The sequence below is a fragment of the Ammodytes marinus genome, assembly GCF_949987685.1.
Source record: "Ammodytes marinus genome assembly, chromosome: 20".
NCBI lineage: Eukaryota > Metazoa > Chordata > Actinopteri > Uranoscopiformes > Ammodytidae > Ammodytes > Ammodytes marinus.
This window is the reverse complement of record NC_137224.1, coordinates 18,788,783-18,802,106: the sequence shown is the minus strand read 5'-3', so window position 1 is coordinate 18,802,106 and position 13,324 is coordinate 18,788,783.

Here is a 13,324-nt window from a genome sequence, read left to right as displayed (position 1 = left end):
TCGAAGGCCGAACAAGCGTTGTTAAACGAGACGGTCTCCGCAGTTCTCCGTTTACGAGCATTTCCGGTTTGCGCAACAAGCCGTTACCTTGCGTGACGACTCGCCGCTCCTGTGCTGCCTAGCAACCCTGATAGCTACCAACGGAAACAGCCTTGTCAACGGAGGAAAAAAGAAAAAGAAGTGGCCTACCAGACGAAAACAAAAAAAAGTTCAAGAAGAAATAAAAGAAAAGACAAGAAAAAAAGAAGATAAAGTTAAGAAGACAGAGCAACACGTTGCTGTTTTGTTATTTTATTTTATGCCATCTCTGAAAAAAACGCAATGAATCTTGGGATATGTTGGGCCGCGAAGGATACATCTGTTGGACTCTTCAAAACCGTGAAACGAAGGGTGCATTTCTCGGCCGCATAGGAAGGAGCCTTCCAAATGGAACAAGCCTTTGCGCGCCGCTATGACGCAATCGGTCTTCAAATGCAGCCTTCAGGCCGCGACCCCTGAATTGAGATTCACCGATTGTTTACTGTTTCTGAAGTAAGTAAAACATTGTTCATAAATTGAAAGCACTTAACTTAGCAGTTTTCTTGTATTTGATGCCAAAAAATAATGCCTTGTTGTGTTAAATGTGTTATCCTTAAAGTAGGCTACAATGGAATGTTAGTTAGACTGACTATCTAACCTATATGTATTGATTATTTCATTGTATCGGGCAAAACATTTAAAGCCGACTGCTTTCTAACAGTTTCGCTTCCAAAACGCCCCAAGTCCGCTGAATAGTTCTGAAGAAACTATTTTTTTTACATACGTGATATTGCTTTCCTCTATCTTTTCACTGGTCCTGTTGTTTTGAAATAAGACATAAGACGTCCATGGTCCAAAATGAACAGGTGCGCAAAATGTGAGGGGCAGTCATGTTTCCCAGCCTCATCATTACAAGTTTCTTCATATTTACACCTGTGAACCGTCATGAAACCTGTGTTTTCAGGCATACGTACGGTAAGGGTGTGCAATATTAGAAAAAATATCTCGATATATTGTGGAATTTTGCGGAATAATTGACGCCTGCTTTGAGTGAAATTCATATTTCTGTCACCATGAATAGAGAAAGCTGCACTCAGCATCTGGCATTAACGTTTGGATAGAAGAATCAGTTCCATCCCCAAGTCTGGCACCAAATCTAGTTGCACTTTTTCTGACGCTATTGATGTTCCAACTTTGTGCACAAGATTGTCATTGTCTTCCACTTCCTATCGATTGCCGAACCTTTGCTCTTTGGTTTTGGGTACAGAGACAAAACCAGACTTTTCCCCACGGATTTGAGTAGATGCAACCGCTGAGACAAAACGGCCTCACCACTGTGATTAGCCGCCACTTCAAAGGTAATTTAAACCCTCATGAGTACTTGTCACACTCATAGCAAACTTCACGAGACCCCTCACTTAACGGCTTTCCTGCAACAGGAGAAGCAGAGAAAATGTCAGGGCGGACATTTAGACAGACATGGCTCATAATTTGTCGAATTGAAAACCGTTATATCCAATGATCATAAATTCTCAATGATCATAAAGTCACCTCATTATGGTGGTTTGTAGCGGGATCAAAGCCAGGCTCTGTGTCCCAAACACGTCAGCCTGGGAACCAAGGTAGCTGCTAAACAAGTTAGAGAGCAAGAGAAATTGAGCATAGAAAAATAGTCATAGTTAGGTGTTAGCACTAATACTAAAAGCAACTTAAGACTTAAATGGACCATGAGGACATTTGCCGCCTAACCTCTCTTCTTCTTCATGACTCTATTATAAGTGTCAGTTAAATGAGAAGTTTGAGATTTCGACAGCTAAATTGAGAGGCCTTTTAAAGTGTAACTAAACCCCAAAACTTTTTTCAGCTTACAACCAATTTAGTGTTGTTTGTTTGTCCCAGGTAAAATTCTCCCCCTTTAGTACAAAGTATCACTGCATTTTAATAGTAGTTCCACTTCCCCTTGTTCACTTCCCCCTCAGCCCTTGGTATAATTTTGAGCGCGGAGGGAAAGTGGGCGGGGGAGGACCGGGTCATTTAAATGGAACACACTTGCCCTTGTAATCACAATGGACTGTCAGTTATGGGTAGTTCTGATGCAAATAGAGAATTATAACATTCTACTGAAGTATAGACGGATTTCTGCGCAACGTCATCGCATGTATGCGTGCATATCACAGGGTCAGAAAGCCGAATCTTCTCGACCGCTTTACAGCAGAGGCAAGCCGAAAAATCTAAATGACAAGGAGTTATTGTGCTACAAACTGCACAAACCACCACAAAGCTGTCTGGAAAATGTTCAATATCCCACGGATAAAGCAAATTCCATAGCATGACAAACTTTTAATTTCTACATGATTACTCAGATTATCAAGATATTTTTTACAACACAGCCTATCTATCAACTCAGAAAGGCAGAGAAAAGTCTGATGAATGCATGAGAGTGATGGGCCTGGCAAGTTTCAGTAAGTTTCCGAGTGCCACACTGTTACTGTCTTTGAAATGCATTTAGTAATTTTAAGGGGAAAAAACATTGTATTATTTCAACTATTGAGTTATTTGTAAAACAGCATGCTAGTGTAGGCCAACAAGATTTATTTTCTGAATTTTCAATACTGCTTTATTTTTATGTTTTAACTTGGGAAATTCATGTTCCAAAACGACCAATAACCTCTGTATTTAAAAAGAAATCAAGCAAGTAGGCTAATAATAACCATAAATGAATTATAGGCTATTGCATCACAGTAGGCCTATTGTCCGCGATAATTGCACAACAGCCCCCCATCCAAAAAGGAACTTTAAAAAGTTGAATTTGCACTTTGATGTGCAAACACACACACGTTAAGTGTATGGTCCATTATTTGTATTTAGTCTGTCTGCATGGTATTGCACCAAAACAGTAGAATTTTTCTTTAATTGTATTTTGTACTGTCTGCATGTTTGCAAAAAATTTGTACCTACACATAGCAAAAGAAATTGCACAACTGTAAGGTCAGTGTCTGTTGTATTTTTGTATTAAACAGTTGTCTATTTATTTAGTGTGCTTTGGCATATTTGAGCAAAATACCCCAAAAATGTTCGCCGCGGCGCCTGTTGTCCTGGTCAGTGACCACCTTGACAAAGACATTTCCTGGAGGAAACACTGCTCAGTGTTGCCAACTTCGCGATTTTGTTGCTATCTTTAGCGACTTTTCAGACCCATCTAGTGACTCTTTTTATAAAAGCTACTGGCGACAAATCTAGCAACTTTTTCTGGTGTTGTTGGAGACTTTTGGAGTCTCTGTCGCTAAAGCACACGTGTATCGCTCTTAACTCTTCTCAACGAGCAGCGGGTGCCTCTATCCCAAAGCACTCACAGGCGGCCGAGAACTTGCGCATGAGTCCCTCCCAGCTTCAGTCAGAGCAGGTGATGTGCATCCCTCGGTAGTGTTTCGTTAGCATCCCTATTTGCAGTTCTAGTAGCATTGATTGATTTTTGCAAGAGAAGAGTAAAGGGAAGAGGAGCTGCGCAGCGCTCAAAGCACTTCTGTCTGCGTGCAGTGACGTAACTCATCCCATGTCAGTTGCACGATTGGATCATCTGTCTGCGATTTTTAGTAAACATAATTAGACGATCTGAAAGTAAAACCGATTGCCCAACCCTAGTTGAGGTTACAGAGACTTAACAAGATACATAGTGTTGGTTTTTAGCTTCGGAAGGGCTTAGGTTTTATAATTTTTGCTGGGCTAGCTGTTTTTCTAATTTCTGCTAGTGGCATCAGTCTTCTAATCTAACTCTCGCCAAAAGCAAGATCGCCAAAAGCTAATTTCTTTAAGTGTCAAAGTGTTCCGACTTTATCTTGGGGGTCACTGAAGCTATAAAGGTTGAGAAGCTGGTGCTGTCATAAACTAATAGAAGTACCAGACCAAGATGCAGGCCAAAATTCAATTCCTGTTACACACTAAGGTTCTTTTAAAAATGTTCATCTCATATGACATCATGAGTGAGTCACCTCTCATCCACCTCCCTCTCCCTCTTCTCACAGGCTGAAATGGGAAGTGTAGCCCCCCAAAATATGCTCTCATTCACAGAATATTTGCCTGGGGTGCTGATCAGGACAGGGAGGAGGACGGACGAGCCCACAGTGTTTCTTTTGGCCCTGGACCTCATCCTTCATCCTTCCCCCTCTTTCCTCCTCCTCTTCCTCCCTTTGACTTGTTTTCATACTGCTGGCTGGCGCTGAAAGGCCATTCATACTCGCTGCCGTTGGATATGGGTGTGTGTGTGTGAGTGTGAGAGAGTGGACAGGGCATGCCATCCCCTCGTCTGATGTCTGCCAAGCCATCCACACACACACACACACACACACACACACACACACACACACACACACACACACACACACACACACACACACACACACACACACACACACACACACACACACACACACACCATGCCAACTCCAGTCTGGATTCTGTGCCATACCTCCCTCATAGAGAGCCACAGTCGTGCCACTTCAGCTCACATCAATATCACTCAGTCATGAGTGACAGGTCCAAACGCACGCGCACACAAATACAGCCTCTGGGAGATATCCGGTTGTCTCACGCATTAGTGTTGCAAATAGCCGCAGCTCTGCCAGCTGAAGGAGGAATGTCTGCTGGAGCCAGAGAGGAAACTTGTGCATGACAAATTTATGACTGCAAATCACCGCAATTTGCCAGACTTTAAGGCGAAAAAACAACATCTGACATCCGAGGAGAATTAAACCACATTTACTCATTCGTGCAGCACCTGGGCAACCCGCTGTCATCGCAGTCGTGTGTGTGTGACAGGTAGACAGGGAGTGTGTCATGTGTCTGGTGATGTATGTCAGTTCCTAAAGCAGAAAAAGAGTTTCCCATTCCGCAGATGTTGCCAATCTTCCATGTGAAGCTCCTTAAGGCCTAATTCCACCGGCTGCCTGTCCGGTCCGTCTTCGCTCCAGCACGGCAGCGGAGCTGTCAGGTTTTTACTTTAGTCAGTGCATGAGTGTCCACTGGTCTCTCTGCTCCGCTGCTGCTCCGCTGCTGCTCCAGCTGTCCGGTGAAATACGCACTGCTTCTATTTTTGCTGGATGCCGGAGCTCGCCGCATCAATTTAGCACAGAACACATCGAGATAGACAGGAACACAGACACCGACAAAACAATGAAACCTCCGGTTAATTTTCAAAATAAGACACTCGGTGTTCACTGCAGGTAACAATCTCAAAACAGAGACACACACAAGCATGTCCACTGTTCTTTTACTCGTTCGGATGGGAACAATAACCTTCCGTGCGTTCGTTGTTGTGTAAATACCATATAGGAGAATCATATTATCAAGAGCGATCGCCCGTCACTTTTATTACCACGGGAACTCCTGGGTCTCACGACTCCAGCTGTTCAGCGGAGCTTGCCGTGCCTGCTTTGAAAACTGAGCCAGTGGGTGTTGACGGACATGGGCGCACGGAGCAAAACCGTTGGACAATGCACGCGCAGCCAGTGGAATTCCGGGTATCAAGTACATCTGCTCCAGAATTAGCTGCAACGGACTGGGCAAGCTGATTTAGACAAATCTTATCTTTACTCTGTCAGCCTGAGTTGCAGCCTGGCGACTGTCTGCTAAGTTATTCTGAACTAATTGTTTTGGCTTTGTGAGCACAGCTGGCGACCAAAGTGCAGGCACTGTAAATAAGTGGATGTTAGTTTAATTTAATTCATGTCAGTGCATTTAAAACAAGACAGTGATGGCTAGCTTTTCAGATACTAAGCTAGTGATTCATTTTTTACCAGTTTTCACTGAAAAAAAAAACTATTCTTGAAAAGTTGGGGTTGGTCGGTTTTCAATATTTCCTTTAAGTAGCTTATTGTACAGCTCAAAATACGTCTTCAGTAACTGAAATTCAACAAGAACTGGAGAAAAAAGAGTGATTGGCAACAATACATGTTTAAACTGCATAATATTTGCACTGCAAAATGTATTTATATAATATGCGTTTTTCACCCAAATTTTACATGCTTTTAAGGAAAACTAAAGTTTATCACAGCTCTCGCTCTGGCAAAAGGCTTTCAAGGTTACGATGACGTCATACTCCATAATTATTGCTGAGTTGTGAAAACACAGCATAATTGCTAGAAAAAAAGGTAAGGATGGGGTAGCAAGGTCAGACCGGTTGTAAGCATTCGTAAACCAAAAGTGAGCCCACCCGTAATTTTGCTAATGATTCCAAATAGCACGGCATGTATAGAAAACAAGCAGGTCGAAGTTGAACCAGGAAGCTGTCCAGAGTTTACAGTCCGGGTAATAGGTAATAACTAGGGCTGTCAAGCGATTAAAAAATTCATCTAATTAATTACAGGCTCTGTGATTAATTAATCTAAATTAATTGCATACTTTTATGACACTTTTATACCTGTTTATAAACAGCTGTATAGCCTGCTAGTACAGTTTGTTTATCTCTCTCTCTCTCTCTCTCTCTCTCGCTCTCCGTCTCTCGTAACTTCTGTCTCCACAACAGACAGCGCTGCACTGCCACAGATGCCTATGCCGATTCATTCACTATCGTCGTACTCATAGGCAAAAATATTGACATACACACACACACACACACACACACACACACACACACACACACACACACACAGGGCGGGTGTCCGTTTACGCGGGAGAAGAGACAGCTAGCAAACAAAATTGAGACACACGGAGGAAGATTGAGAGATGCCTTTGAACCTACATTGTTGCACCCACTAAATCAATAATGCACAGACACTGCGGAGAATAAAGTAAGATGTCTTCCTACCTTCATGCTTATTTGCCCGAAGCATCCCATAAACCGTCCATAGAGCCCTCGGCCCCGCCCTTTCCCCTGCTTCTCTCTTTACTTTTCTCCCTTTCACCCGTGCGGGCTGTGTATGCAAGCTACAGGTGCAGCTCGGTGCAGCTGCGCACCACTTTTGCACCGGGTCAAAGGGCATTATAGAAGTGCGATTAATCTGCGTTAATTTTTCTGTGATTAATTAATCTAAATTAACGCGTTAATTTGACAGCCCTAGTAATAACGTTTGGGTAGTTTGTAGTAAAGCAAAGGCCATCTTCTTTGCAATTTGCATTTAAATTCCTTTTCTAAAAAATAGGTTTCGCCATGTTTGTTTACAACCTCTATGATAATTTGATCATTATGATCGCTATCTACATTTAATAATACAAATAAAGATAATGGCAACATGATTTTATAGCCATTATTTAATCACATGTGGGAGATGCTATACTGTGTTGTTAACGTTGTGACTCCAACTTTAGGGAAAGATTACTCTCTGCTGAAAGGAAATTAAAGGGACTGAGTTTTTTTCTTCAACCCACTAGAATTGGTAAAAGTGCTGTTTGCCAGCCGGTCTCGTTTGTTTGTGCTGGAGTTCCCTATCAATCATGTTAGTCTCAGGCTGATGAGAGTACAAGCTCTTACAAAGCGTTTTATAAAACCAATAAATCAAAAAATGGCCCAAAATGCTTTTTATCTGGCAAGTTTGGAAGATAATAATTGCAATTCTAATGTGAATGGAACACACACACACACACACACACACACACACACACACACACACACCTAACACAGACTGAGTGACAGAGTGGTCTGTGTTCAGAAGGACTGGATGCTACCCATTTAGAAACGATATCAGCAGTTAACACAACTTCTGCTGCCAGTGTAGACCTCCAGGCACAGCCCCTGGGGGGCTTTATTTAAATTCCTAGAAACCCCTTGGTTCTCTGAAGTGTGGTAGCTTCTTGCTCAGCCTCCCGGCTGGCTGCACCCCTCGATAGATGTTGGCTTGACCCTGTGCCACAAGGCTGTCAGAACCACACATGAAGACCTGCTCATTTATCATCCCGCCGCAGACAGTGGGGCTGATGACTAACCGAGGTAATGAGCTGCTCTCTGGCTGTGCGAAGGGCCTTCCCTCCCGAGATCCAACTAGCATGTGCAGAATTCAAAACCACAAGAACCCCAACAAAACCCCACACACCACCACCCCCATGTGGCTCCACGCAGACAAGGCCAGCAATCAGCGTGATGGATTTCAGCCCTGACAAGCTTTTCCTCAAGCGGACCAATTAGGAAAAGTACTATTGCGGGCAATTTTTTTTCAGACAAAGATAAGTTCTCATTGTGTCTTTACTGTCTGATCCAGAGGTTGACGTGTTGCACCGGAGGCCAGAAGATGGATTGACTTTAAAAAGGAAATTTAGTTTCATTATGGTTAGAAATAAAGAGTTTGGGAAATCACTTTGCACAAGTACTAAGTGAGAAACCAGATCTTAAGAGAGAAGCTAAACTCAGAAGCCAAAGGCTCGAAAGCTTGCACACAGACTAACATGCACTTTTGAAAAACTAATTTGCGGTGCCATCCAACAGCAGATCTCCACTGCAGAGTTTAATGGGACTCCCATTTGAGCACTTACTCTCACTAATCATAAGACATCTTTTATATGGAGTCTTGATAGCTGCGGCCCATACCTTACAAACTCAGTCTATTAGTCTGTTTGTGACGGATGAGTCTGAATGTCTCCCGTGAGGAGAGCTTTTGTTACTAAATGGCGATCCCTCTCCTCATGTGTTTTCAGGACCGCTAGTTTCTCAAAGCGGGTTGTTTTGGCAATTCCTCCTCGGAGGCCCCACGTCTGAGAACAATCATCCACAATGTGTTTGTCAGTTATTTGAAAAATTGACAACGATCTCCAATTGCGACTATTATTCACATCTCAGGCTTCTGGAACAGCTGTATTTTAGAAGCCAGCCATGATTGCATATCTTTCTTTGCCAGTGGGAATGGTTTGCAGCACCAGACGCTCCAGTCGATTTCACACTCGCAGAAGCAGAGCTGCGCTTCTACTTGGCTTCACCTTGTTAACTCTCTCCTGGTTAACTACCTCCAGACTATGCTGTTGTTTTGTCAGACGCTATAAAGCCCATAAGCTACACATTTAGTTTCTGTTCACTTGTACAACAATACCTGACTTTGTCTTCAATTTTTACTACACAATTGATGTTGTTTAACTGAGAACGGGAAAATAGAATAAATTAATTATAATTTTAGGTGTATGACTTGCACCAAAATAAGCCTAGTTTAGTCAAAGAGAATGCAGTGTTTGATTTATATAATTAAATGTATATTGTTAAGGTGCGAACACACTACACATGTTACACGCGTACAGACGCGTATAAAATCGGGCAATTTTTCCATAGGGAACCATTGGTTTACGCGCGTACATGGCGCGTAGATGCGTCACTCGCGCTAAAGCAACATTTTAGCCGCGTTAGCTGCGTATGAGCCGCGTATATACGCACCTACGCAGCTACGCGCGGAGTTCAAAAAATTTAACTTTTTACGCTCCTACGCATGACGATTAGCCGCGTTAGCCAATCAGCGTTGGGCTTGACCCGACGTCACATACATTGGCACGGTCGGAGAACAGTGTACTGTACACAGAGGCTGATGAGAGACACCGAGGAGGAAAATGTATTGCAGGCAGCCGAGCCGGTGCTGTATGACAGCAGCTCGGGAATAGAAGACGTAGGGAGAGTAAACCAGGAGAATGGACTTCCTGGTTAATTCAGTGAATATGTGCGGCTGTGCTTTAGCCGATAAAACAAGTTAGCGCCGTATAGCATTAGTTAACTCACCCGGTTGTGTGCGGGCGGCTAGCGCCTCATATTATGAACCCAAACATGACGGCTATGTCCGTGGGACTTTCACAACAAGTACAGCGAAGCACCGGTGTTGATCTACGCCAGCCACGGTCCCCTGTCACAGCCAGGTAGGGTAATGTTGGCTACTTGGCTTTATGTTGTGCCGCCGTGCACCGATGCTGCTGTAACTGTGTTTGTTATGTAGCTGCCGTGAATATGCAATGCTGTTTTAATGCTAGGCTATTTGTGCTGTTCAGTTTGTCTTTTGGCACAGTTGTTGGCCGTGTTGTTGTTGATTTTGTGCGGACATGCACGCTGTTGGGTCGGGTCTGATCGCAGCCATGGTTAATTAGGGGAAATACAATATCGGGAGGGAGACTACGCGCGTAGAACCATTTTTGACACAAAATGATCAAGCAACATTTTAGCTGCGTTACGCACGTAAATTTTACGCGGGTAACGCGTGTAGTGTGTTCGTACCTTTAGTGTGCAGGTTGTATTCCCAAACCAGCTAAATTCATGTAGCTGTAGTATGATGGATTATATTCTATCTTAATGTTGAAATGTAAGCAACAATAACGTTCATATTATTTAACAATCCTATGTGTATCAGTTTTCCACCCTTGTTGATTTTGCTGTGATGACCTGCTCTGCGGTTCCCTCTAATCCCGACATGCCCGTGACATAAGCAAGGACAACACCCTGGTGCCCAGACGTCATAAAAAATACATTTCTAGGGATTAAGAAAAACAGGAACATGATCACGTACTGATAAATAAGTTGCTCCAGTCCAGCATGATAACATTGTCCTTAGATTTGGACAGCTCATCATGTTTTATCAGACACTGTATACCGGTCACTTAACAAAGGAAATAAAGGGAGGCTGTGTTTACGTCATTGTCATTTTTTAAAACCAGCATTGATGGATTTTTGGGTCACTTGAGCTCAGCGCAACAAACTGCAGCAACAGTGACATTATCAGCTCACATTATCATAAGCATTTATTTGAAATGACGTTTCTGGCCAAATGAAGTCCCAATATTAATTTTCCTTTCAGGTCTGATTTGGTCTCAACCACCTCCTGAGGGACTTTGGCTGCTTAATCCTCCAATGTGTTAGCAACCAGCTAGTAGCCTATCTGTTTTGCCAGGTAGTGCACAGTGGGTGTTTCAAAGACTATTCTCTGAATTCAGTCGCCAGAAATCAGACCAATGAGAGGAGAATTTGAAGGTGAACCGAAACAGTGACGTCTCAGGCCAAAACTATTTAAACGTTAAATGCTTATTGGAGCTATGGAAAACTTCTGAGTCGGTTGATAAATTGACACTAACCCTGCGTTCCAATACCCATACTATTTACTATTTAGTATGGTAGAAAAAAGATTTAGGATGTCCTGATTCTTGTGGCCAGATTTAGTATGGTTAGAAATACCCGGATGTCTACTACATCCTGGTATGATTTTTAGTGTTGATAACAGCATCCTATTTGGGTGATTCTGATCCACAATCTAGTGCGGAAGTGAGTCCACAAATAAACATAAACGGGGATGCGACGGATATAAAAGCAAGAGGCAAGATCAAGGCGAAATGTTATGAAAAAAAAGAAAAAATATGTCCCAATTGTGTGCCTACTGCATCCTTACTTATTTTTATTGTCAGATGTAGTATGTAGAATAGAAAAAAAGAAAGAGTATGCAATTTGGAACGCAGGGTAAGAGTGACCCCTTTCATATCACACACAGTCATGTGATTCATGGTTTGTATCCAAAAATGGACAAGTGCAGCTTTAGAATGTCATGTAACCAGCTTGACGAATAGTCACTTAGCTTCCGCAGTGACTTAAAAGGTCAAGACATGAGAGCCATTGGTTGTTAGTGTAAAGCAACTGGTTTATCAAAGTTCTACATTTTTGAGGTGTCTGTCGCATAATTTATATGGTATTCAGTTAATTGTTAGTACTTTACTGTGTACACTGTGTGTTAGTGCTGTCATTTTCTTATTAGGTTTGACAAAGACATTAGCAACATTTAAAGTTGGAGAAGAGCATATTTAAAGTTATCAGGCCAAAGCCACAGAGTTCCTAGTTTGGTTTGGCGGCGTATTGCGAAAGTGGCCTGTCTGTACAGGAAGGCCCCCTGTTGTTTATGCCTGCGATGAGCTGAGGAAGGAGGAATCGGCCATCAAGTGCCACGCTCTGTCCTCACAACTATACATCACTTCAAGGGGCTGACCTAGAGGAAGGGTCATTTTCCCATCATCCCTCAGTCAGCGAGGCCGTTACTCTGTACATTAATGGACCAAATGGACTGACGACTGGCACAGAGTGCTCCCACTTTCTCTCTCCCCCTCACTTTATTACTCTCTTTGTAAACTTTCTCTCCCTTTCAGTCTGCCTTTTTCTCTCTCTCTCTACTCCCCTCTCACGTTTTCTCTCAATCCTGTTTTTCAGCATTTTGGCGCAGCCATCTGCAAATCACTTGTCATATCACTGTGACGTACCCGGCCCTGCTGAGGCAGCCTGTGGTGTGATTTAGCCTCCGGTTGATTTTCGTGCAGAGTAAAACTTTGTATGTCATTGCGTCTGTCAGTCGTGCACAATTCGGACACAGCAAGTTTTTCCAACCAGCCCTGAACTTTTTATTCTCTTTTCATGCGAGAGAATGGAATTAAGTCGGTGCATTACAGACTTCAGCTTTTCTGGCCAGGCACATTGTTTTCCTTGGCCGCCGCACTTAAAGTCTGTTGAAACGGGCCCTTTTTTCCTGTCTATAAATGGGCCCTTTTCATGAATCCATGAGGGAATGCTTGCTTTTTGAAGGGATTTTAGAGGATACTGTACTGTTCTCGGTCAGGGGCCCCAAGATTTGTGCTCCACAGTCACACACTCCATCATATTGAGGCTAATATGGTATGGCTGGGCCTGCTGTATATGAATTGTCATGGTATTTATCAGGGTGGCTTGCCAAAGTGCTGGAGACGGCAACAACTGGAGTGGTGATGAGAGGGGTTAGTGAATTGTTTCCTGTCTCTGAGAACTGATGAGTGAGCAAGAGAAGGAGGCGCTTCGAGCGATGTAAACGAGCGATGGAATAAAACAGAAAGAAAAGGCTTTAGTTGTTTTACTGTAAGCATAACATTTTCTGCACTTGACCAATATCTTGAAATGACATCTGCTAAATAATTTGCAATATTGATTAGAGTTAGAAAAGATCAAATCTACTTTCAGGGCTGTATGCTTATTATGTAGCTGCAGCTAGTTAGCTTAGCTTAGCATAAAGACTAAAAATACTGGAGGGGATAACAGCTAGCGCTCTTGCTATTAAAAAGAGCAACTAGGAAGTAAACAAATTAATTGGATAGAGCCATGCTAGCTGTATCCCCCTATTTCAATTATTTCTGCTGTTCTAATCTAAGATAACTGGCGGCTGATAGTAGCTTCACATTAATGTACAATTAATACATTAGAATTGATTCTACCATTCAAATCAGAAAGAAAGATAAGCATTTCTAAATATATTTAGTTTTGAAAGTTAAACACGCAAAGTCGCTAATACTGATAGCGTGTAATATATATTGCACATCTTCTTGAGTGTCAGTTCCATATTAGTTTCAGGCTCCA